This window comes from Cervus canadensis, chromosome 1, assembly GCF_019320065.1.
Source record: "Cervus canadensis isolate Bull #8, Minnesota chromosome 1, ASM1932006v1, whole genome shotgun sequence".
Classification (NCBI taxonomy): domain Eukaryota; kingdom Metazoa; phylum Chordata; class Mammalia; order Artiodactyla; family Cervidae; genus Cervus; species Cervus canadensis.
The window spans coordinates 83,782,188-83,807,539 of NC_057386.1; positions in this window are offsets into that span (position 1 = coordinate 83,782,188).

A 25,352-nucleotide genomic window follows, 5' to 3' on the forward strand; every position below is an offset into this window, starting at 1 on the left:
AGTTTGCTCAGGGAAGTCATCCTGTCGGTGACACATGGCTCCCAATCAGAATTTTAATTGTTAAGACTTTCAAATGTTACTTAAGATGCAAAAACTCTAATTCTTGCGGGGTCTTTTCATATTTCTCAATTCTTTCAAGTCATTATTTCCTTTTTGTGATTTTTGGAGAGGCTTTGTGAATTTTGAATTATTTTAGCTTCTTGCATGTTCTTAAACAAGACATAAATTTTTATGACTTACTTCAAATAATTATCATTTGACTTTTAATACAAATGAATTTATGTCAGTTAATAAATACTATGTCAGTCACTCTGTATAGATCAAAACCTGTCCAAAAAACAGACATTTTGCCACTGAGATTTTCAAATTCATGATTGCACATCCTACACTGTATCTCCAGTAAAATAGTGCACTTTTATTTTGAAATTAATTCATAAAATGATATATCCAAATGAAATAATTTTGGCCCCCTTCCTTGGTTAGTATCCTTATTTTTTCTTTTCTTCTGGATCATATTTTTTGAAAGTTGAGTCACTGCACTCAGTCACTGTCATCACACTAAAGAAGTGTGCTGTTATTGTCTCCTGCATTTAGGGTGGAGTCTAAGATAGTGCAGAATTCTTCCCTATATTGGTCTTCTGTTTCTTATTTATTGATTCATTCAATCATTTATTTATGTCAGCATATACTAAAGAATATTTTATACTTTGGGTTATAATCCAGTAGCTCCTTATTTTCTACTTAAACTGTTTCACCTTTGGCCTTTGGGGATTCATTTGGCTCCTCTGCCACTTTGATGTACCCTCATGTAAGTTTGTTCATAGGTTGATTGGTTTGAAGTAATTCTTTGCATTCTGGCATGACAAAATACTCCAGCCTTATCCTCCATATTTCTTGCTTCAACTCTAGAAGCAATCATTTCTTCAAGAGATCTTCATTATTTTTATTGGGGAATGGTATTAGAAAACAAAATCTGAGCAGTTAATATGCTCATTGGACAACAGAAAGAGACCCCAAAGCGATCCAGTTAATGGAGTTTTCAGACATGGAATTTAAAACAATGTCTTGAACAGAGTTAGAGATATATAAGCAAAGAATAAGAAAATATGGCCAAGAACTGAAAACCATAGGGTATGTACTTAAGCTCTGAACACTTGGTAGTTACCAAATGTTTACAGCCATAATATTAACAATCATGTGAAACAAGTTGTTACTTAAAATAAATGCTGAATACACTCAAACTTGACATTAGTGAATGCACTTAATATTTTGAAGTGTCTGACATGATACATCTAATACTATAATCAAAACAACTTTTGGTTTATATTGTCTGATCAGTTCAGTTCAGTTCAGTCACTCAGTCGTGTCTGACTCTTTGCGACCCCATGGACTGCAGTACGCCAGCCCTCTCTGTTCATTACCAATTCCTGGAGTTTACCCAAACTTATGTCCATTGAGTCGGTGATGCCATCCAGCCATCTCATCCTCTGTCTTCCCCTTTTTCTCCCACCTTCAATCTTTCCCAGCATTAGGGTCTTTCCCAATGAGTCAGCTCTTCGCATCAGATGGTCAAAGTAGGATATTGTCTGATATGCTATGTGAAATAGTGAACACATTTATTTGGAACCTACTGTGTTGTTAGAATTTAGCTAAGTTCTAAATGAACAGTTCATTCTTATACTTACTAAATGACTTTTGAAACTTCACATCTCTTTTAACATGATTTAACACTAAAAAGTCAGTTTTCTTCTTGGAGTAAGTATGGATTTTAAAACTTGAATGAAAGTGAGAGGCTGGACAGTGTAAGAAGTTGGTTCCTTATTATAACTTTTAATTTCCTGATGTCATCAGCAACTTAGCTATTCAGACATCTACTTAATCCCTTTAGAACTTTTTTCTGATTATCTGGGTGCCACAAAATTTAGCCTGGAAAGTTTAGTTTGAATCATTATGTAAATTGCTTTATGAAAGAATATAACCTTACGTCCTCCTAATAGAAACAGAAATTAAAAGAGGCAAACCTGAATTAATGATTCCATCCCTAAAGAGTCTCAAGAGTGAACAGCTCACAAGGGATGCTTATGAATTTTATTCTTTCCACGTCCACCCTTGACTCTCAACTGGTACTGAATGAGGGTTGTACAAGAGTAATTTTATTCTTTGTTCTAGATAATTTAAAACTGGAACAATTCTTTTTTATGAAAAGATGAAAAAATTATAAATATTAATCTATTAAGTTAAGAATTATCAATGACAGGAAAAGGGAATATGGATTTTATCATATAGCCAAGTATTTTAATTAAAATTGTGTATTTCTACCATGGCATACAAAAGAGAAAATATATTGTCTATAACAGGCAAATCTGAACCTGTAATGCCCAGTTGTATAATAATGAAATACAGTGAGGTACAGGCTGCCCCAGTTGCTCTGTGGTAAAGAATCCACCTCTCAATGCAGGAGATGTGGGTTCAATCCCTGGGTTGGGAAGATCCCCTGCAGGAAGAAATGGTGACCCAGTCCAGTATTCACACCGGCAAAATCCCACGGAAAGAGGAGCCTGGTGGGCTACAGTCTCTAGAGTTGCAAAGAGTCTGACACAAATGAAGTGACTTAGCATGCATGCACACTGAGTTACAGTCTCTTCACAGAGAAATTTTATGGAAATTATTGAAGACTATAGGATACTCAAAACACCTGTTGGATGTTAATGGTAAAAAATTATATCTGCTGTGTAAAGATTGTACTTCTTACTAGGAAGAAACTTAGTTCACAATGTTAGGTTTTATAATATTTTCACTGTTTCCTATCTTTCTAACCAGGTGGGCATTTCTGTTAGGGCCTACTCAAGAGGCTCAATACAGGCCCTGATCATAAGAATATCACTTCAAGTTATAGAAAGTTATAGAAAGGATGGACTAAATCACAATGTCATTTTCTGCATCTTTTATTTTTCCCAAAATCTTTTAATATCTATTTTTGAGAAGAAGAGGAAATTGTTTCTAGCCCCATACAGAAAAAGGAATCCACATAGCCTGGTTTTCTGGTTTTAACCACAGGGAGTATGTATCTATCTACACACATAAACATGCATATATATGTGTTGTTCTTGCTGTTGTTCAGTGGCTCAGTTGTGTCTGACTCTTTGTGACCCCGTGGACTGCAGCATGCCAGGGTTGCCTGTCCTTTACTATTTTGCAGAAAGTGCTCATACTCATGTCCATTGAGTCAATGGTGCCTTCCAACCATCTCGCCCCCTGTCATCCTCCTCTCCTCTTACTCTTAATCTTTCCAAGAATCAGAGTCTTTTCCAGTGAGTTGGCTGTTTGCATCAGGTGGCCAAAGTATTTCAGCATCAGTCCTTCCAGTGACTATTCAGGACTGATATCCTTTAAGATGGACTGGTTTGACCTCCTTGCAGCCCAAGGGTCTCTCAAGAATCTTCTCCAACACCGCAGTTGAAAAGCATCAGTTCTTCTGCACTCTGCCTTCTTTATGGTCCAACTCTCATATCTGTGAAGGACTACTAGAAAAACCATAGCTTTGACTATACAGACCTTTCTTGGCAACGTGATGTCTCTGCTTTTTAATATGCTATCTACGTTCATCATAATTTTTCTTCCAAGGAGCAAGTATCTTTTAATTTCATTGCTGCAGTCACTGTCTGCAGTGATTTTGGAGCCCAAGAAAATAAAGTCTCCCACTGTTTCCATTTTTTTCCTATTTGCCATGACATGATGCCATGTCTGGCACTGGATGCTATGATCTTCATTTTTTGAATGTTGAGTTTTAAGCCAGCTCTTTCCCTCTCCTCTTTCACCCTCATCAAGAGGCTCTTTAGTTACTCTTCAATTTCTGCCATTAGGGTGGTGTCATCTGCATATCTGAGGTTATTGATATTTATCCCTGTAAACTTGACTCCAGCTTGTGCTTCATCCAGCCTGGCATTTTACATGAGGTACTCTGCATATGAGATAAATAAGCAGGGTGACAATATACAGGCTTGATGTACTCCTTTCCCAGTTTTGAAGCAGTCTTTTGTTCCTTGTTCATTTCCAACTGTTGCTTCTTAACTTACTGCATACAGATTTCTCAGGAGGCATGTAAGATGGCCTGGTATTCCCATCTCTTTCAGAATTTTCCACAGTTTGTTGTGATCCACACAGTCAAAGACTTTAGTGTAGTCAATGAAGCAGAAGTAGATGTTTTTCTGGAATTCCTTTGCTTTTTCTATGATCCAATGGATGTTGGCAATTTGATTTGTATTTTTCTATTCATAGCTAAAAAAATTAGTCGATAATTAAATTTGCAATGAGTCACTGTCTAAACATACTTATTGAGAGAACATTCTTGCATTGATCAAAGAAGATTCAATATTTTTGCTTTTACTTGAACAGTCTGTGATTCAAAACAATGCTGGATTCTTTTGTTGTATTTGGAGGCACTGTAATTCTGGGACCTCTTTAATTAATAATGTGTTTGCCAACTTCACTACAAGGTACTGTTGTCTCTCAGAACAGATCGTGACAAATCATTTTGTCTTTTTACCATTCTTGATGAGCTCCAACACCACAGAAACTCTAAAGAAACTATTACTCTTTTCCATCCCTCATATTTTGAATTGGCATTTATTCAGAAACAATAAGAGTCCCTCTTATTTCTTCTAAGTTTTGATTCATTTAATCTGATCTTCAGTACAAAAGAGATGACAGCAGTGTTCTGGCTGGTATTACACATAAAGTGAATGAAAGCTCAAGGGAGATTAAAAACCTTCGAATTATCTTCCTTTCATTAATATGAAAAAGTAATTCATGCTATGAGGAGACATAAACGTAACCTATCAGGCAAAATTTATAATTTCATGGTTATAGGAACACTTTTTCTTTTATACTGTTTGTCTAGATTATAGTCTCAAGGTGGGCTTCCCTGGTGGCTCAGCAGTAAAGAATCTGCCTGCAATGTAGGAGCTGCAGGCAACACAGTTTCAATCCCTGGGTGAAAAAGATCCCCTGGAGAAAGGCATGATAACCCAGTCCTGGAGAATGCCTGGAGAATGTCATGGACAGAGGAGCCTGGCAGGCTACAGTCCATACAGTCACAAAGGGTCTGACAAGACTACAGCAACTTAGCATGCATGCTACATGCTATAGTCCCAGGTAAGTCATTTTCTTATATCAATTCACATATTTTATCTCATGGCCTAATATGAAAGAAAGTGAAAGTGTTAGTTGCTCTGTCATGTCCAACTCTTAGTGACGCCATGGACTGTAGCCTGCCAAGCTCCTTTTCCATGGAATTCTCCAGGCAAGAATACTGAAGTTGGTTGACATTTCCTCCTACAGGGGATCTTGCCAACCCAGGGATCCAACCTGGGTCTCCTGCATGGCAGGCAAATTCTTTACTATCTGAGCCACCAGTGACATATGCACATATGGTTTAATATATGTACATTTAAATATTATATTGAAATACTATGTGACTGGATTAAATATTAGATTTATTGGATTGATAACATTTATATTTTGAAGATACTATTTATGCTGTTTTTCATGAAAATAGAAAAGTAGAAAACACATCTTATGTGCTTTTACATTTTACTATTTTTTAAAATACTTTATATGTTGAAATTTATACTCCATTAAATACTTGAAACAAGACCAGGAGCTGACTGTGGCTCAGATCATGAACTCCTTATTGCCAAATTCAGACTGAAATTGAAAAAAGTAGGGAAAACAACTAGACCATTCAGGAGTGACTTAAGTCAAATCCCTTATGACTATACAGTGGAAGTGAGAAATAGATTTAAGGGACTAGACCTGATAGACAGAGTGCCTGATGAACTATGGACGGAGGTTCATGACACTGTACAGGAGACAGGGATCAAGACCATCTCCATGGAAAAGAAATGCAAAAAGGCAAAATGGTTGTCTGAGGAGGCCTTACAAATAGCTGTGAAAAGAAGAGAAGTGAAAAGCAAAGGAGAAAAGGAGAGATATTCCCATTTGAATGCAGAGTTCCAAAGAATAGTCAGGAGAGATAAGAAAGCCTTCCTCAGCGACCAATGCAAAGAAATAGAGGAAAACAACAGAATGGGGAAGACTAGAGATCTCTTCAAGAAAATTAGAGATACCAAGGGAACATTTATTGCAAAGATGGGTTCAATAAAGGACAGAAATGGTATGGACCTAACAGTAGCAGAAGATATTAAGAAGAGGTGGCAAGAATACACAGAACTGTACAAAGAAGATCTTCATGACCCAGATAATCACGATGGAGTGATCACTCACCTAGAGCCAGACATCCTGGAATGTGAAGTCAAGTGGGTCTTAGAAAGCATCACTATGAACAAAGCTAGTGGAAGTGATGGAATTTCAGTTGAGCCATTTCAAATCCTGAAATATTATGCTGTGAAAGTGCTACACTCAATATACCAGCAAATTTGGAAAACTCAGCAGTGGCCACAGGACTGGAAAATGTCAGTTTTCATTCCAATCCCAAAGAAAGGCAATGTCAAACTAGTGCACAAGTGCACTCATCTCACATGCTAGTAAAGTAATGCTCAAAATTCTCCAAGCCAGGCTTCAGCAATACATGAACCGAGAACTTCCAGATGTTCAAGCTGGTTTTAGAAAAGGCAGAAGAACTAGAGATCAAATTGCCAACATCTGCTGGATCGTTAAAAAAGCAAGAGTTCCAGAAAAACATCTATTTCTGTCCTATTGACTATGTCAAAGACTTTGACTATGTGGATCACAATAAACTGTGGAAAACTCTGAAAGAGATGGGAATACCAGACCACCTGACCTCCCTCTTGAGAGAGACCTGTTGCAGGTCAGGAAGCAACAGTTAGAACTGGACATGGAACAACAGACTGGTTCCAAATAGGAAAAGGAGTACGTCAAGGCTGTGTATTGTCACCCTGCTTATTTAACTTATATGCGGAATACATCATGAGAAACGCTGGGCTGGAGGAGGCACAAGTTGGAATCAAGATTGCCGGGATATAACCAAGATATAACCAAGATGTGCAGATGACACCACTTTTATGGCAGAAACTGAAGAGGAACTAATGAGCCTCTTGATGAAAGTGAAAGAGGAGAGTGAAAAAGTTGGCTTAAAGCTCATCATTCAGAAAACTAAGATCATGGCATCCAGTCCCATCACTTCATGGCAAACAGATGGGGAAACAGTGAAAACAGTGGCTGACTTTATTTTGCAGAGACATTACTTTGCCAACAAAGGTCCATCTGGTCAAGGCTGTGGTTTTTCCAGTGGTCATGTATGGATGTGAGAGTTGGACTGTGAAGAAAGCTGAGTGCTGAAAAATTGATGCTTTTGAACTGTGGTGTTGGAGAAGACTCTTGAGAGTCCTGTGGACTGCAAGGAGATCCAACCCGTCCATCCTGAAGGAGATCAGTCCTGGGTGTTCATTGGAAGGACAGATGCTGGAGCTGAACCTCCAATACTTTGGCCATCTCATGCAAAGAGTTGACTCGTTGGAAAAGGCCCTGATGCTGTTAAAGATTGAAGGCAGGAGGAGAAGGGGATGACAGAAGATGAGATGGCTGGATGGCATCACCGACTTGATGGACATGAGTTGAGTAAACTCTGGGAGTTGGTGATGGACAGGGAGGCCTGGCGTGCTGCGATTCATGGGGTCGCAAAGAGTTGGACATGACTGAGTGACTGTACTGAACTGAACTGAAATATTTGTAGTTTAGTAGTCAGTTGAATCATATTATTATTATTTAAAGATTAAGACCACGGCACTTGAGTTTCAAATTGGTTGTGTTCAAATCTAAACTTTATCTAAATGAGATGCAAATACCTGTTTATTTTTGATATCTTAAATTTTCTTGTTGAGGATCACGGTATACTGTAGTCCTTCAAATTTAAAATCCATGTTCGCTTTACATATTCTTCATATAACTGGTTTTACATTATTGAATGATACTTTTTCTTCTATTTAAGGAAAGGATGGTGTCTCTTGAATCGAAGTTTTTTGGTCACTGTGGTGGAAAAAATATATTTAAGCAAACATATTTCATTGAAGCTTATTGAAGCAAGAAGTTTTCTGGATGTGTGATGTGCCTTTGAGTATGCAGACTCGCTCACTCAATCTTGTCCAGGTCCAACTCTTTGGGACCCTATGGAGCCCTCCAGGCTACTCTGTCCATTGGATTTTCCAGGCAACTGGAGAGGCTTACCATTTCCTCCTCCAGGGGATCTTCCCAACCCAAGAACTGAACCTATGTCTTCTGTATCTCCCTATCTCCAAATACTTGAAGTTTATATTTTAAAAGATAATAATTTTTAAATTTCTATACCATGTACTGATATTTTCTACTACATTATTCTCTTTATTGAAATGGAAGTATACTATGCTGATTCTTATGTGATACACAACATTATCCTGAGATATTATGACAGTAATGCAAATTGTAGCATTTGTCATGTACATGGAGATCACTTTAAGAGCACCCAGATGTAATGGTTTATATAATTTTGACAACCCTTAGAGGTAGGTATCAATATCATTCTCATTTTACAGGTATGGAAAGAGAGGCAGTAATCTTTTTTGGAGGTAAAAAGAAAATGTGTTTTAGAAGCAAATTTGAGTTTATCTCATCAAAACCATACTCTATCAAGCAATAATAACAATTAAAATGTTATGATAATGTCAGAACTGTTAAACTACATGGTATTCTTCTCCACTACCATGTATACATAAACAGATTTCACTTCTGGAATTTTTCTCTCACTTCTTTAGTGTCATCCAGCTATCTATCTATTAATGATTGATAATGCCAGCTACCAACTATCAATGTTTAAATACTTAAATGCTTTAAAATTATTATTTTTTAAATACTTAAATACCTTAAATTATTGAAGCTATATTGTTTCCCTTATTCGCTACCTATGTTTCCATATATTATCTAAATTTCAGGTGAAACTTTAAGTCAAAAGAAATGCCCTGAGGTTGACCTGATGAAATTTTGAATGCCTCGGTTTCATGCACGTCGTCTCATACTTTATTACTTCTTATAGTCTGTGCGCTCAGTTTCTCGCTCATGGCCGACTCTGCGGTCCCCATGCACTGTAGCCTGCCAAGCTCCTCTGGCCACTGAATTCTCCAGGTAAGAATACTGGAGCGTGTTGCCATTTTCTACTCCAGAGGATCTTCCCAACCAGGGATGGAACACAGGTCTCTTGCCTTGGCAGGCAGGATTCTTTACCACTAGCGTCACCTGGGTAGCAGCTAACTTCCTATATTATTCACACAAATTCAATCTGAGTTGTTGACCTGGCTGAGACCGCTTGATAATAAAATGTTTCCCAATTTGTCAGTAAATATCTCAAGTATGGTTAATTCATTAGGCATGTCCTATTTCAACATATACTGAAATAAAACTGCACATTCACTTTTGATGTGACCACAGAGGCAAAGTGATTTGACCACAAACCAAGAAATGTTGGCAGTCACCAGAAGCTGGAGATAGCAAGACACAGGTTATCTGCCAGTGATTCTGATTTAGGGTGTCTGTCCTCATAATTGTGAGCTATAGATTTCACTACCATGTTTGTAATAATTTGTTACAACAGTCATAGGAAATTAATATACCCTTTCATTTATTTTAACTGTATTCCTTGTCCTCAAGATTACACACATACATCTCGATTTATTGTCAATAAATATCAGTATGTTATCCACTTTAGAAAATGAAATATTTTGTGATGTTTCTGTTGTATGTGTTAATCATGTGCATATATCTATATTGCACACTCTATGTTTCTATAGTTATAGAATATAATTATATTTATAGACTCACATGTCTATATTTATAGACTCACATTCCCTTTGTTTTTCTTCACTGCTTGCAATGCCATAATTTAATGTGTGTAGTTCGTGAGAAACGCTGGGCTGGAGGAAGCACAAGCTGGAATCAAGATTGCCAAGAGAAATACCAATAACCTCAGATATGCAGAGGACACCACCCTTATGGCAGAAAGTGAAGAAGAACTAAAGAGCCTCTTGATGAAAGTGAAAGAAGAGAGTGAAAAAGTTGGCTTAAAGCTCAACATTCAGAAAACTAAGATCATGGCATCTGGTTCCCATCACTTCATGGCAAACAGATGGGGAAACAGTGGAAACACTGGCTGATTTTATTTTTCTGGGCTCCAAAATCACTGCGGATGGTGATTGCAGCCATGAAATTAAAAGATGCTTGCTCCTTGGAAGAAAAGTTATGACCAACCTAGACAGCATATTAAAAAGCAGAGACATTACTTTGCCAACAAAGGTCCGTCTAGTCAAGGCTGTGGTTTTTCCAGTGGTCATGTATGGATGTGAGAGTTGGACTATAAAGGAAGTTGAGTGCAGAAGAATGATGCTTTTGAACTGTGGTGTTGGAGAAGACCCTTTAAAGTCCCTTGGACTGCAAGGAGACCCAACCAGTCCATCCTAAAGGAGATTAGTCCTGGGTGGTGATTGGAAAGACTGATGTTGAATCTGAAACTCCAATATTTTGGCCACCTTATGCGGAGAGCTGACTCATTTGAAAAGACCCTGGTGCTGGGAAAGATTGAAGGCGGGAGGAGAAGGGGATGACAGAAGATGAGATGGCTGGATGGCATCAGCGACACAATGGACATGGGTTTGGGTAGACTCTGGGAGTTGGTGATGGACAGGGAGGCCTGGCGTGCTGTGGTTCATGGGGTTGCTAAGAGTCGGACATGACTGAGCGACTGAACTGAATTCAGTTTTACTTTGTTATGAATTTTACTTTGGCACTGGACTTTTGTGAAATAATTCTTTCAATTATTGTTTGTCAGAAAATACCTTAATTTCTTCTTCATTCTTGAGGGATATTATCATTGGGTATCAAACCCTGATTTGTCAGTTACTATCTTTTTATCTTTTGAAAATATTATTCCATTTGTCTTCTAGTCTCCACCACTTCTGTTAAGAAGTCATCTGTAAATCTTTTTTCCTCTTCGTGAAGATAGAGCATTCTTCCTCCAACTAAAGATCTTCTTTACTTGGTTGTTCTGTGGCATGAAATCACAGGCTCTATTGTATAGATGTATTTTATTGCAATGACACATTCATAGTGCTTCTTAATAATGTGTACTGATATCATTTTTTAATTTTTAAATTTTTCAGTCATTAGTACTATGCATTTAACTTTTACACATCATATATTACTTTATACTCTCTCTAAGATTTTCTTATAGGATTGCACTTACCTACTTATGGTAGACCTTTTTAAGTTTTATGTCATTCATTGGTCATATGTATATAATGGTCTTCTACATAGTTTCTATTCAAATCTCTATACTTATTTTTAAATATTTTTACCCCTCAAGAATACTGGAGTGGGTTGTCATTTCCTTCACCAGGAGATCTTTCTGACCTAACAATGGAACCTGGGTCTTCTGCATTGCAGGCGGCTTCTTTACGACCTGAGACACCCGGGAAGCCCATTATTAAACAAATATTCTGAGCTCATAATTTCAACTGCATCTCTCACATAAGAAAATTTTACTTGATTTTTAAAAACTCTTCAATCACCTCCTGAAAATTTCTCTCATCATCTCATTTTTAAAAAGTATTTATTTATTCAGCTATGCTGGGTCTTAGTTGTAGCTTGCAGGATCTTTGATCTTCATTGTGGCATGTGGGATCTAGTTTCCTGGACAGGGATTGAACCCGGGCCCCCTGCATTGGGAGCACACAGTCAGCCACTGGACACCCAGGGAAGTCCCTCATCATGTCATTTTGATATATTACTGATAATAATTCTTTTAAAATCTTTACTCTGAAAACTCTACTATGTGGTTCTGGTACATTCTGTCTGCATCTATTTTCATTACTTTTTCTTTTTTCTTGTTTTTCAGTCATGTCAACATATCAGTCAGTATGTCTGATTATTTTATTTGATTTTATGATACAATACAAGCTACTGTGTACAGGAAAAAAATAGAATTTGAGGTTATGAATAATGTTATTTTTTTCTTCAGATAGGATTCGGATTTGATTCTGGGAAGGGAGCTAGAGGGAAATGAGATCACATTAGATTGTTAACATATTCAAAACCAGTCTTCAAGTTTAATGATAGCTATATTTCTCTGATTCACCCTCATTTCCATACTAGCAACTTCTCTGGTATCTCAAGTAGGAAACTAGTGTGTATCAATGTCTCCTTTCCTTGGTGAGTTCTGAACTCAAATATTTACACACTGACTCTAAAATAATGACATAAATTTTGTTCAATTCTCAACCTCTCAGAAGCAGTTTCCATGCAGGGTTACAGTTTACTTGCTTCCTTGATTTCTTTTTTTTTTTTTGAATGAGTACATGACTTAAAGAGAAAGTAGTACTGAATGTCACACACTCTTTCCTGCCTCTTCATTTTAGGATTTTGTTTTCTCAAGATAATAACACCTTGGTAGTTTTTCAATTTCATTAAACAAATTTCTAGACATCTATTATTAGAGAAGGAGAGAAAGAGAGATTAGTTTTTTATGTTACTTGTTGAAGGTTAATTAGTTAACGTAGTTTTCCATCCCTGGAAAAAGCAATGCAAATGTATTCTTCTAAATATAAAGTCTTCAATTCTTAAACTGTAAAATATTAAAATTTATCCTTTCCAGTATAATTGTAATAAAACAGAATAGATGTTAGACAACTATATCTTTTAATATCATTCTTTCCTCTGTAAATAATACCCATTGAAGAAACAGACCTTGAGAAGTTAACTATTTAAATAATGAATTCTTTCAGAAAATATTTACTGGGCAAATGCAATGAGCTAAGCTTTCTGCCATGTTTATTAGCCCTGATCTACTTTAATTCAGAATTAAGCATATGATGACATGATACTAGAGGAGATGTGGACAGATCACCACCTTTGAACCACATTTAGTCTGCCAGTTGTTTCGTTGTTGAATATGAGCTAAGCATACTTTCAATACTTTTAAATGTTCAAAAACATCAAAAGAAAAGAATCATGACATGTGAATATTGCACAAAATTCAAATTTCTGTGATCAGAAAGAAGTCTTACTGAAATATTCCCACACTCATTTGTTTACATACTTTTCTGTGACTTCTTTTATACTACAGTGTTGGAATTGAGTAACAGATATTATATGACCCTGAAAGCCTAACAGATTTACTGTCTGGTCATACATAAAATGTTGACAAAAGCCTTATTTGATTATTGATTTTGTTTTTTGACTCAAAACAACATGGATTATATTCTGAAACTTAATTCTCCTTTTTCAAAAATAAAACTTTTACTTTACAAAGTGTCCATCGGCAGATGAATGGGTAAGAAAGCTGTGGTACATATACAACAATGGAATATTACTCAGCTATTTAAAAAGTGCATTTGAATCAGTTCTAATGAGGTGGATGAAACTGAAGTCTATTATACAGAGTGAAGTAAGTCAGAAAGAGAAACACCAGTACAGTATACTAATACATATATATGGAATTTAGAAAGATGGTAACAATGACCCTATATGTGAGACAGCAAGAGACATGGATGTAAAGAACAGTCTTTTGAACTCCATGGGAGAAGGCGAGGGTGGGATGATTTGAGAGAATAGCATTGAAACATGTACATTACCATATGTGAAATCGATCTCCAGTCCAGGTTCGATGCATGAGACAGGGTGCTCAGGGCTGATGCACTGGGATGACTCTGAGGGATGGGATGGGGGGAGGTTGGAGGCAGATTCAGGATGGAGGACACAGGTACACCCATGGCTCATTCATGTGAATGTATGGCAAAAACCACTTCAGTATTGTAAAGTAATTAACCTCCAATTAAAATAAATAAATTAATTTACAAAAATGATTTTAAAAAATTCTCTGAAGAAGCATTCTATACTTGAACTTGATTTTTTTTCCTACCAGCAAAAGCTCAAAAGGTATATCTGCATTTCTATTTTCTTTGGCAATACATTGGCAATTAGACTTCAGATAGTCCCACTCTATAAACAGCATCCCTTAAGGCTTACCTTTTAAAAATCTAGAATTTCTAACTTGTAGGAAGGTGAAAGTCACTTAGTGGTGTAGGACTCTTTGTGACCCCATGGACTATACAGTCCATGGAATTCTCCAGGCCAGAATACTGGAGTGGGTAGCCTTTTCCTTCTCCAGGTGATCTTCCCAACCCAGGGATTAAATCTAGATCTCCCATATTGTGGATGGATTCTTTACCAGCTGAGCCATTTGTAGGAAAACCTACCCTCAAAAATTATGCCAAAGTGAAAACCTCAGCTCATTGATTCTTTTAGACTCCTAGCATGTATTTATCCCATCCTCCATGGTTATATAACAGCTCTTTTAAAGTACCTTAGAAATTATATAGTTTATTTTTCAACATAAAACACCACATCTATGTGAACATGTGCATTTGCTCTTCAATTATTTAGATAATTATTTTTCTGTTTTCTAAAAAGTAAGCCATTTACAGAAAAATGGCTTGATAATAATTTACAGAAATAGTTGCAAGTAAGTATAGCTTAAGGTGGTTTGGCTAGTGGGAAACAGATAGAAAACTATTTTTTTTTTTTCTTTTTAGTTTTGTATAGCTTACCTGATACACTATGAAAGCTTTAAAATTTTTACTCTTCTCTGGTGTGGCATTAAGTTTATAAAAATAATTTTACTGGCCAACTTAAATATTTTCAAGCAAATGATTTGTGAATCAGGTCCAAGTGTTAATCCAAGCTTTAATATTTCTAATTAATTAACCTTGGCTACAGCAGCTATAAGCTTCTAAGCAAGGGATTACTGGTGACTTATCTGAGAATAAAACAAGTCCATTATTTGAACAAAATATCTTTAAAATGGTTGCCTAAAACCTACAAAAGCTTTGAAGCATGTTGATATAAAAATCACTCTCAAAAGCCATTTAATTCCCTTAAGATACTAAAACCTACTCAGCTTAAAAAAAAACACACAAAACCCTCAAACTTTAAATACTTGGTGATTAATCCCCTTGTCTTAAAACTTAAATTCAACCTTTCTAGTGTTTGAACAGCAATTGAAGTAGAACACTTATACAAACGAAAGGAGACATTACTTTCTAGAGGAAAAGTATGCTGATTGGGTTGGGATACTCCTATTTTTTACCTACCTTTCCAGAAAATCTTGAATTAGGCAGTAAAATAACTTTGTATTTAAATAAAAGTAAATCAATGTAAAATTCAGAGAAGTGTGACTTTTGGAGCTATAAAGAATTTTTCAATTCTATGGTTTTATATTGTCTTGAAATGTGATTTTGTGTGTTGGCTTTACATAAAACAATGGCAACAAATTTAAAATCAAAATGTATAAAATCATGTCAATTCTCATAATCTATATTTTAAAATTATTGATGACATCCTCTAGGCCCCGAGGAATATAAATGCAGTGAAAATGAATCTGAATTCCCATTTAGTGTCACTTCAGTATAGCTATAATGAATTTGAACGTGTTTGTGGTATATTCCTATTATAATTGTAAGTTCACAAAAATTAAAGAAGTACTGGAAAGATTTGCATTCTTTTTTTTTAAATGATAGTTTATAAGCCCTATAATACATGCATCCCCAAATGTATACATTTTAAAATTTTTGGCTTAGAAAATATAAAAAATAAAATGGGAAAATCTGGGTTAAAATGACGTAGTAAACACATATTTTTGCTTCCTTCTAAAACACTTAATAAAGAGAATTGATTAGACTTTTAGATCACAAGCCCATAAAGATGAAGCAAACAAAAGAGGAGAAAATAGCCAACTAAGTACTGGAGTGTTTAGAGTAAATTGGTAAATGGTAACTGAGCAGCAGACCAAATAATGATCAATTCTAAGCAGACAATAAAGAGACTCATGTGACTTAAACTTCGTGTTGTCGTTCAGTCGTGTCCCACTTTCTGTGACCCCATGGACTGTAGCCTACGAGACTCCTCCATCCATGGGATTTTCCAGGCAAGAGTACTGGAGTGGGTTGCCATTTCCTTCTTCAGGGGATCTTCCCAACCCAGGGATTGAACCCAGGTCTCCTGAATTGCAGGCAGACACTTTACCCTCTAAGCCACCAGGGAAGCCAACTTAAACTTAGAACCCCCCCAATTCTTATCTTGAGTTGAATTCCATCTGAAAGCAAAGGCACAATGGACTAAATAAAGATATATTTTATAAATATCACTAAAATAAGATACATTTTTTTTAAAGCAAAGAGATTATCTAGGTATGATTTCTAATCTAGGTATGATTTCTAATGTTTTGGGATAAAAAAAAAGCATCATCTTTCTCTAATTGCAGAACAAAACTGCAAAGATAAAGCTTATTTTTCAGAGCTTAAAACAGAGATAATGACTTACATGCTGAGCATAGCAGCAGACCTCTTCTACTACTCAGATCTTAGCATGCTGAATCACAGAACACTGACATCCAGGTATGATGTGGTGGTGTATGGGTTTTTTTTTTTTTTTTTTTTTAATCCAACCATTCTCATAAGATTGGAAAAGAGATGCTATCAACACACATATTCTCAAAGAAACCAGCCATCTAGAAAATCCAAAAGATAGCCTACATTTGTTAAGTATTACCTTCTAATGGAGCTTCCATGCATCTTTTTATTCAGGAATTCTTAATTATGAACAGATAACCAAAGATTACTCTACACATGGACATCACCAGATGGTCAATACCAAAATCAGATTGTTTATATTCTTTGCAGCCAAAGATGGAGAAACTCTATATAGCCAGCAAAAACAAGACCAGGAGCTGACTGTGGCTCAGATCATGAACCCCTTACTGCTAAATTCAGACTTAAATTGAAGAAAGTAAGGAAAATCACTAGACCATTCAGGTATGACCAAAATCAAATCCCTTACAATTATACGGTGGAAGTGACAAATAGATTCAAGGGATTAGATCTGATAGACAGAGTGCCTGAAGAACTATGAACAGAGGTTCGTGACATTGTACAGGAGGCAGTGATCAAGACCATCCTCAAGGAAAAGAAATTAAAAAGGCAAAATAGTTGTCTAAGGAGGCCTTACAAATAGCTGAGAAAAGAAATGAAAGGAAAAGGAGAAAAAGACAGGTATACCCATTTGAATGCAGAGTTCCAAAGAACAGCAAGAAGATAAAAGAAAGCCTTCCTCAGTGATAAACGCAAACAAATAGAGGAAAACAATAGAATGGGAAAGACTAGAAATTCCTTCAAGAAAACTAGAGATACCAAGGGAATATTTCATGCAAAGATGGGCACAATAAAGGAGAGAAATGCTTCCAACAGAAGCACATGATATCAAGAAGAGGTGGCAAGAATACACAGAACTATACAAAAAAGATCTTCACAACCCAGATAATCACAATGGTATGATCACTCACCTAGAGCCAGATATTCTGGAATGCAAAGTCAAGTGGGCCTTAGGAAGCATCACAACTAGGTGATGGAATTCCAGTTTAGCTATTTCAGATCCTTAAAGATGATGCTGTGAAAGTGTTGCACTCAATATGCCAACAAATTTGGAAAACTCAGCAGTGGCCACAGGACTGGAATAGGTCAGTTTTCATTTCCAATCCCCAAGAAAGGCAATGCCAAAGAAGGCTCAAACTACTGCACAATTGCACTCATCTCACGCTAGCAAAGTAATGCTCAAAATTCTCCAAGCCAGACTTCACCTGTATGTGAACAATGAAATTCCAGATGTTCAAGCAGGATTTAGAAAAGGCAGAGGAACCATAGCTCAAACTGCCAACATCCGTTGGATCATCAAAAAAGCAAGAGAGTTCCAGAAAAACATCTATTTCTGCTTTACTGACTATGCCAAAGCCTTTGACTGTGTGGATCACAATAAACTGTGGAAAATTCTGAAAGAAATGGGAAAACCAGACCAACTGACCTGCCTCATGAGATATCCATATGCAGGTCAGGAAGCAGCAGTTAGAACTGGACAAGGAACAACAGACTGGTTCCAAATAGTAAAAGGAGAATGTCAAGGCTGTATATTTTCACCCTGCTTCTTTAACTTATATGCGGAGTACATTGTGAGAAACGCTGGACTGGAAGAAGCACAAGCTGGAATCAAGATTGCTGGGAGAAATATCAATAACCGCAGATATGTAGATGACACCACCCTTATGGCAGAAAGTGAAGAAGAACTAAAGAGCCACTTGATGAAAGTGAAAGAGGAGAGTGAAAAAGTTGGCTTAAAACTCAACATTCAGAGAACTAAGATCACAGCATCTGGTCCCATTTCTGTGCAGCAAATAGATGGGGAAACAATGACAGAGTTTATTTTTGGGGGCTCCAAAATCACTGCAGATTGTGACTGCAGACATGAAATTAAAAGACGCTTGCTCCTTGGAAGAAACCAACCTAGACCACATATTAAAAAACATATTAAAAAGCAGAGACATTACTTTGCCAACAAAGGTCCATCTAGTCAAAGCTATGGTTTTTCCGGTAGTCATGTATGAATATGAGAGTTGGACTATAAAGAAGGCTGAGCACTGAAGAACTGATGCTTTTGAACTGTGGTGTTGGAGAAGACTCTTGAGAGTTCCTTGGACTGCAAGGAGATCCAACCAGTCCATCCTAAAGGAAATCAGTCCTGAATATTCATTGGAAGGACTGATGCTAAAGCCGAACTCCTATACTTTGGTCACCTGATGTGAAGAACTGACTCATTTGAAAAGACCCTGATGCTGGTAGGAATTGGGGGAAGGAGGAGAAGGCGACGACAGAGAATGAGATGGTTGGATGGCAACACCAATTCAATGGACATGAGTTTGAGTAAAGTCCGGGAGTTGGTGATGGACAGGGAGGCCTGGTGTGCTGCAGTCTATGGTGTTGCAAAGATCAGACACGACTAAGTGGCTGAACTGAACTGAACTAACCAAAGATTATCTGTGAAAATCATCTAATCTGAAAGAGATAAAAAGTAATAAAAATTTTTACTTATAATATACAGTGACTACTTGTGCTAAAGAAATATCAAATACCATTTGCATACAATTTAGATCAATTAAATTTAATTATATGTTTGAGGAATTCTATTTGGAAAAATGAAAGTTTTGAGTATTTCTTATTATATGGAACCATTAATATATATTAGAACTTTGTCTCTCTTAGAAGTGTATCAAGAGACATTATTTTTTAAAACTGATTCTTTTAATTACCACATAGTTCCATTTGAAACTTTTCTATGATATAGTACAGAATCTTAGTAGTCATTTTCTTATAACAAAGTATTTCACTATTTCATTAACCTATTAATTATTCATTTCTTATCAATTTCTCCCAAATAATGATTCAAATAATTTTTAAAAAAGAAATTTGGAATCATAGAATGATTATGCAATAGTGAAATAAATTATTCTGTTTTAATGTTTTGTTTTGACACTGTAAAAAATTTTTATCATCTCTCGAAAATAAAAGAGAAAAGTAGGGAATCCATCTCTGCAGTGTGCTTTTTGATTTCTTAACAAAAGTGAGAAGTAAGATTTTTCATGTTTGGTCTTTGATAGTGAAAAGAAGAAAATTGACAGAGGATTATATTTCACAATTATTAGATAAATCAGAAGTTGAATTCAGAGAGACTAATTATACTCTAGACTTTGATTATGATGATAAAATTTATCATAAAAATGCAACCTTACACAGTTAGTCACTAGATGATGATATCTTACTTGATTTTTCCCAACTTCACAAATGAATAAGAGAAAAGACAAAAAAGACAAAAGACAGAATATTTCTAAAGACAAAAAAGAAAAACGTATTCTCATGCAGTTAGTAATTTGAAAGGAAGAACTTCATGATATAATGCTTTGGGATAAAAACCTAGTCTAAGCCAGTTTTCTGAAAGAGTGTTAAGAGTAGTTTTCTATCTTTTAAAATGTTTGCATACCAAAATTTATTAACATAAAACGATTTACATGTTTGTTATTATTAAAATTACTTTAAAAATTTACTCTTCTTTTTTAACTATCCTTTTCCTTTACCCTTTTAAAAAAACTTATCATTTACTATTTCTTTTCTGTTATATTTGAAATTAATCATTTTAAACATAAAACATTGAAAATGTCTATTGGAATCATGTAGATAATGATGATGATATTTTCTGAGGGATAATATTTCCAGAGAGAAGCCAATGTATCCATGAGTAAACAGCAGTATACTACAAAAAGGAGGATCAAATTAACAAATCAGTTTTCCTAGAAAACACAAATATGTAACAGAAATGACAAAAAAAATCAAAAGAAGTGAAAGATAACGATAAATATCTCATAGACACTCAATTAAAAGATTGTAATCAGACAACAGGAGTCAGAAATAATAAGTTGGCCAAAAGAGTTCTTTCAGGTTTTTCTGTAAGTTTGTATGAAAAAAACAAAACGAACTTTCTGGCCAACCCGATATTTTCTAGACGATACAACAGGCATATATCTATGAGTTCTAAGGTGAATAAAAAAAAAAGAGAGATAAAGAGAGAGAACTGTTGAAATGATAGCAACATTGAAATAACTCAAGAAAACTTTTAAAAACTGAAGGATGTTGACTTTACAAACTCAAAGAGGTCACTTGATACCTGACAAAACCTCCAAAAAATATGCCCGAGTTTCATTGTTGTGAAATGCTGTAACTATGGAAACAAAGCCAGTATAAGATTTCAGAGAAAATAAAAGTGGCACAAAGAGGATTAACGACCCCAGTGTTGACCTTCACAAAAGAACTATCAGAAACTCAAAACATAGCTTCACAGTTCTGAAGAGAATTTGCTTCTAAACTAGACTTCTGTACCTATCATATCAACCAAATGTGGGACAGAATTTGTACATAAGTTATAAAAATGTTTGGGCTTCCCAGGTGGAGCTAGTGGTAAAGACCCTGCCTGCCAATGCAGGAGATGTAAGAGACGTGGGTTCAATCCCTGGGGCATGAAAATTCTCTGGAGGGGGGTGTGGCAACTCAGTTTAGTATTGTTGCCTAGAGAATACCATCATCAGAGGAAACTGGCGGACTATAGTCCACAGAGTCACAAAGAGTCAGACAGGATTGAAGCAATTTAGCACTATAAAAATGTTTCATAATGACAAAAATTATTTTAATGAAATTTTAAAATAACCTAATAGAGTATCTAGCCACTAAAAGGAAAGAGGAAGCCAGGGACAACAAAACATAAGTGAAAACCAGAAAACAGGTGATCCTGCAAAAATAAAGATTGACAAGTAAGATGAAGTGAGATCTCAGGTATTCACACACATTGGACAATAGTCACAGGTTAAAATAATGGAACTTTGAAGATAGCCTTGTTAAAGATTCTCATCGCTTATGCATCTTCCCTAGTTTCCCACTAATTTAAATGTGACTTAAGAATAATCATATTTACTAAGGAAATAAATCACCTATTTTATTGTAAAAACTGGCTCCCCAAAGTATTTAAGGCATCACATCTAATTAATGAAATTGATACCTTTCTCAAATGACTAAAAATCATTTGCATTTAAATCTTGGTTAGGTTCTCTTGTTTTAGTTACAAATCAATCTCAGAATATGAATATATAAACTTTATACAAAGGGTATTACCCTGCCACAGTTTCTCACAATATTAATAAGTGATGAATGCTTCAGCACTAATTTGTCATAAGTTAAATTTACTTTCATATAGTAATTTTAAACATATGAAAGAAGTAATTAAGTCCCTTTTTTAGTATTATCTATATTTCAACATTTGGGTGATTTTGAAAACCTCCTGGCTATTATCATTATTCTACAAAGTCAAGAAATCTGACCAAATATTTTAGCTTAAGGGGACTTATATGAGGGAGGCTGAAAAATTACCAGTTTCCTGGGATGTAATCACATGCAATTAATCTCTCGTTCTGAGAATATACCAGAAAATCTGCACATTAAGTACCCCGGGGATTTTGAGTCACACATAAATTTCAGGTTAATTCCCTCAAGAAATGATTGTTAGCATGATTTTCTATATATTAGTTTATTCTTCAAAAAAGAGTAATTGTATAAAATGCCAGCAGAGTGTAGAACATGGGGCCAATTATAACTGCTTATTAAACATTCCATGATTATATAAGTAAGTTAAATAGACTGAATATAGCACAACTGGGATTTTGTGGAGATTGGGAAAACTGGTGAGAGAAAATGCCCTGTGAAAAGAGAATAATGTGTTGCCAGCTGACGGTTGCCAATGAGAAGTTGATCTTAGTCTTGCCAGATCCTATTTTTCAAAGGATGATGAAAATAGACACTTCTACATTTAGAGTCTCTTGCCTTTTAAATCTAGGCAATCACTTTTTTTTACGCACTGATGGGCATCAACATGGCCACCAAACACACCAATCTGTGAGCTGCCTTTTTATTAGCAGGCTGACCATTTGTGACACCTTACATCTTGCTATTTCCATGTGATGGCTAAGATGCTAATTGTATACTGAAATTTATTTAGTTTAATTTCCAACCTTTGTAGATTAAAAAAAAATAACAAACCAACTCTATTTTCTCTTTGAGGAGCAACATTTTAAACAATGTGTACCCAAATTTTTTACTCCCCATTCATTTATAAGAAGGCACTTTTGTAATTCGAGGAGAAAACTGAAATTCTAATAAAGGAACTTCTGATCTTCGGCGTGATTGTGTAATGAACAGTAAGACTAATTTGGGATCACAAAACTCTTAAGTGTGTGATTTATGTAAATGAAGGACCATACTCTTTGTTGATAGGTAATGTCAGATCAGGAAAAAATAAGATTTAGGGATTCAAAGTATTAGAATTTCACTACAATAACATCCTAGAAACATAAGCCCAGGAGCTATGATAGTTTTACCTATTTCTTCTCTCACTGTACTTTCTCGCTGTCTCTTTTCTGACCTTCCCCATCCCTTTCTCCATTCTGCCTCCAGCCTCTCCGTGGAAAGTCTCTATAACTAGGTAGGAGTGTGAATATAGAATCAGCACTGTAAAATTTAATATTATATAAAGGAACACAAAGATGCTGCAGAGCCCAGATCCAAATGTTTCTTCAACTCTCAATCCCCACTCAATCCCACTGAAATATAAATCCCACGAGGGAAGAAAACAGATTCTTTCTCTGCAGAGAAAAGAGCCTGTATCACAGCAGATAATACATAAATATTTGTATAAAGATGAAATTACAGTACATATAGCAATAAATAGGGCTTCCCAGGTGGCTCAGTGGTAAAGGATCTGCTTGCAATGTAGGAGATCTGAGTTAGACCCCTGAGTTGGAAAATACCCTGGAGAAGGAAATGGTTACCCATCTAGTATTCTTGACTTTCTAACTCTATGAACAGTGGAGCCTGACAGGCTACATTCCATGGGGTCACAAAGCAGTTGGATACAACTTAGTGACTAAACACACAAAGACAGCACACAGCAAATGATTTTGGATTCTTCGGGATTTTTCAAAATATCTGGATATATTTTTGTGTACATATTTTTAGAGTTTTCTTAAAAGCTTGTATATGGAAATGAAAGAATGAATTACAAAATTACCATTTACTGACTGCCTGTTGTCCGAAGAAAGGAATGGTACCCACTCCAGTGTTCTTGTTTGGAGAACCCCCATGGACAGAGGACCCTGGTGGGCTTCAGTCTATGGGATTGCAAAGAGTCAGACATGACTGAGCGATTAACACACACAACTGCCTATTATGTGTCAACAGTGTGTGACGGATTGTAATGGTGAATTTTTTTAAGCCATCACCCCCATAAAATGGTCATCATTGAGGGGATACTAATGAATCTAACTGTTATAAGCCCAATGTGATCCCTGTTGCAATAAGAACTAGAGATCACACGGTGGATGGTGTTCATGAGCCTGTATTAAGGGATTTCCTGGAGGAAATCACTTATAAACTAAGACTTGGAATATAAATAGCAATTACCTAAAGGAAATGTTCTGATCACAAGTTATTGTGGAGGGAAAGAGTAGGGAATGTGAGGCTGAAACAATCAGGGACTAGGTTGTTTTAATAATATTATAGGTCATGACAGTGAGTTGATCTTTACCTTTAAAGGGACTATCTGAGTGCAATACAGATCATAATCGAGAGAGGCTGTATTATACCAGTATCTATTGTATTGATAATGCCAGAGAAGTTGTATCGAGACCATTTGGATGGGTGCTATCTCAATAATACAGAGAAAAATGGATTTTGATACAAATCACTAATATAGCTGTAATGGAATGAAGATTGGAGAGATTTGAATCCTTGAAGTTGCTGTGTGTTAGGTAAAGTAGAGTTGAATATCAATGACTTCATAAGGTTTAATGCGCTAAGTCGATAGAATTTCTTGATTTATTGGCAGCATTGGAGAGATAAAAGGAATCAACTATTTTTGCTGAAGTTTCTGGCTGGTGAGCTATTGGTAGTGACATGATTACAGAGGGCATTTTCTCATTAATACTGCCTTTGAAGGGTAACTGTTTGTTAGCTATCTTAAACTTTCCAATGTCAAAACTAATAAACTGACAAGACATTCACTTTTCCTTTCTCTGCAAAATATTTGGCTTCTCCAGTTTGAGTTTCTTCTGGATTCACGTTTGTGGAGATAGTGTGTGTTTGCTAAGAAATGTGATGTGGTTTGGAGAATTCTTTCACCTTATTTAACTAAGACTTACTTACTGAAGAATAAATTCAAGAATTATTGTTACATACACACACACAGGATCCAGTAGTTGGTAACTTGTGGAAAATCAGTAATGATATCATATTTCTTTTAAAATACATTTTTCAATAAAACATTTACTATGAGAAATATTTTTTCTGCATCACTTGTCATTTTTGAAGCTGTGTGCTTTGAAATTCAATATAAAATGAAAGGCACATTATCAGAAATTATAACCTATGTATTCACAGTTTTATATTAAACTATCCTATGTTAAATTCTAATTTCTTTATCATGGGGTGAGTTGGGCTGTTTCATCTAACATTATTACTAGAAATGTAAATTAAATAAAGGTTAAGACAGGTAGAGATCCTATATTTTCATTAACTTTAAAACATATGATTAAAAACGGTGATTTCATAATACAGTAAAATCCATATGAAAAACAACGCTGAAAAGATATACTAATTTAAAAAATTTGTTTAATGTTTTGCCTAAAAGAATTTAGCTCATTATAGGTTTCCGTAGTACTCCTTTTTAACACAGAACCAAAAATGGTATTAGTTTTTGCTGGAACTTGCTCAGCGCTCTAGTTAAATTTCTATTTATCTGTCAAGCTGTCTTTCTCTCACTGGAGCTCCTGTCAGAAATAATCATTTCATGGGTCTCACATTTACAAAGGTGCAAACCCC